Source organism: Scylla paramamosain, unplaced genomic scaffold (assembly GCF_035594125.1).
Source record: "Scylla paramamosain isolate STU-SP2022 unplaced genomic scaffold, ASM3559412v1 Contig20, whole genome shotgun sequence".
Classification (NCBI taxonomy): Eukaryota; Metazoa; Arthropoda; class Malacostraca; order Decapoda; family Portunidae; genus Scylla; species Scylla paramamosain.
In genome coordinates, this window is record NW_026973685.1 from 90,001 (window position 1) to 92,500 (window position 2,500).

Below are 2,500 nucleotides of genomic sequence, written 5' to 3' on the forward strand. Positions count from 1 at the left end.
TAATTCTAGAAATGGGGTCAGTTAGGAGTGGTTTAATTAGGGGGTGATGTGAATTAGGAATGGTATGGATGAACTAGGAATTAAATGAGTTAGGAATGGGGTGAGTTAGGAATAGTAAGTGTGAGTTTAGGAATGGGTGAACTTTAAGGGGTATGGGCAAGTTAGGAATGATAGGGATTGCTAAGTTAGGAATGGATTGAGTAAATAAATTGTGAATGGGATAGATAAGTCAGGTAGAAGTAGTGTTGGTTAGGCAGGATTAAGGTGAATAAGTAGGTTAGGAAAGGGATTTGTAAGCAAGTTAGGAATGGAATGGGTAATTTATGAGAAGGATTATTAAGTTAGAAATATAGTGGTGAGTGTATTTAAGTTAAGAATGGGAGGAGTAAATAAGTTAGGAATGGTGTGCAATGAAATGGGTAATCTTTAAATGTGGAAAAGTCAATGTAATATATAAGTTAGGAACAGAGTGGGTAAGAGGAAGAGGACATGCAAGTTAGGAATGGGATAAATTAGGAATGGGACATTTAAGTTAGGAATGGGATAAATTAGGAATGGGGTATGTAAATTAGTAATGGAATATTTAAGTTAGGAATGTGATATGTAGTTTAGGAATGGGATATGTAAGTTAGGAATGAAATATGCAAGTTAGGAATGGTATATTTAAGTTAGGAATGGGATATGTAAGTTAGGAATGGGATATGTAGTTTAGGAATGGGATATGTAAGTTAGGAATGAAATATGCAAGTTAGGAATGGTATATTTAAGTTAGGAATGGGATATGTAAGTTAGGAATGTGATATGTAGTTTAGGAATGGGATATGTAAGTTAGGAATGAAATATGCAAGTTAGGAATGGTATATTTAAGTTAGGAATGGGATATGTAAGTTAGGAATGGGATATGCAAGTTAGGAATGGGATAAGTTAGGAAAAAAAATAATTTTACAAACTGGTTGAATGAGTTAAGAACGGTGTGAGAAAGTTAGGAACAGGGTGGGTGAGTTAGGGAAGGTGGTGGTGGTGGTGGTGGTGGTGGTAGTCAGGAAACAGAAGTATGAATATTAATGAGTTATAATTTTTCTCACCTATAAAATTTCCATTCTTGTGTCACTTCAATTAAATAAGACATTTATGAGGCAGTTAGGTTAGGTTAGGTTAGGTTAGGTTAGGATATTGTGGATAGTCATCTGTCTTAATGCTATAACTGTGTGTGTGTGTGTGTGTGTGTGTGTGTGTGTGTGTGTGTGTGTGTGTGTGTGTACTTTAAAATTGAATGTATTATGTAGTTGTATCTCAGTTGTACTTAATCTCTCTCTCTCTCTCTCTCTCTCTCTCTCTCTCTCTCTCTCTCTCTCTCTCTCTCTCTCTCTCTCTCTCTCTCTCTCTCTCTCTCTCTCTCTCTCTCTCTCCTCCTCCTCCTCCTCCTCCTCCTCCTCCTCCTCCTCCTCCTCCTCCTCCTCCTCCTCCTCCTCCTCCTCCTAATGCTGGGGAAATTCTTTTCTTCTTCTTGCTTCTAGTACAACAACCAATATTACTACTGCAACAACAACAACTACTACTACTACTACTACTACTACTACTACTACTACTTTTCAGGCCAGGACAATGACAGCACCTACACTATCCTGGACCTCTGCTACTACTACTACTACTATTACTGCTACTACTACCACTGCTACCAACACTGGCCTCTATGTTGGCCTGGTGTTTGGGTTAATTTTGTGTCTAATGTTTGTGGCAACACTGTTCTTCCTTAGACGGTAAGTTATAAGTGTGTTGTTGTTGTTGTTGTTGTTGTTGTTGTTGTTGTTGTTGTTGTTGTTATTGCTGTTGTTGTTGTTGTTGTTCTACTTCCTCCTAGTCCTTATAATCACCATCATTATCTCTACCCCCACAGGAGACAGAGAAGAGGAGGGGGGAAGGAGCAGCCTGGAGGAGGAGGAGGAGGAGGAGGAGGGGGTTAGAGGCCGCCCCTGCCTCCACCAATGACATGAAATCTGAGGTCAACCATTCCATGACCTATTCCAGCATTACTGACCCTACTACTGGTAAGCTGACTAAATTATTCTCTCCACCAGTGTTTCTTCTTTCCTCCATATCTCCTTCCACAAGTTACCTCCACGTTTCTCCTTCCGCTTGAACCTTCTTTGATCTTTCCTCCATCTCTCCTCCAAGTCAGACTATTCTATCATGCTTACTAACATTGTAATTTTCAATCTGTAGAACACCACCTCTCCTCTTCTAAACCTCATCTTCTTTTCCTCACATAAACTCAGGTGTCTGAGGCAACTGACAGTAGGCCCTTTTCTGTTCCTTCATACTTTCTCTATCTCATTTTTCAATCCAAAGCTGGATGCTGCGTTTATGTGGGCAGCGACTTAACCTGCTCTCGTGCACAATTTTATCCCTATGTGTAACCAATTTACCCCTCTGTTGGTGAAATCATATACTCATGTACCTGTTTTATGAGGTGATATGATGTGCTTAGTTACCCTTTGGG

At 39.6% G+C, this 2,500-nt stretch overlaps 1 protein-coding gene and 1 long non-coding RNA gene across 3 annotated transcripts in view; one reads left to right on the plus strand and one right to left on the minus strand.

Annotated features, from left to right (window-relative positions):
- LOC135097458 (uncharacterized) overlaps positions 1 to 2,500 on the plus strand; it is a 55,507-nt gene that overhangs the window by 6,260 nt on the left and 46,747 nt on the right. For both annotated transcript variants that reach the window (XM_063999366.1, XM_063999365.1), the window contains 2 exons: positions 1,597 to 1,760; positions 1,898 to 2,048. The gene's annotated coding sequence lies outside the window, so the exon portion shown is untranslated. The remainder of the gene's footprint in view (positions 1 to 1,596; positions 1,761 to 1,897; positions 2,049 to 2,500) is intronic.
- Positions 2,038 to 2,500, minus strand: part of LOC135097459 (uncharacterized) — a 2,743-nt gene continuing 2,280 nt past the window's right edge. Inside the window, exon 3 of the long non-coding RNA XR_010265728.1 lies at positions 2,038 to 2,500. This exon is cut by the window's right edge and continues 954 nt beyond it. This is a non-coding gene — a long non-coding RNA (uncharacterized LOC135097459).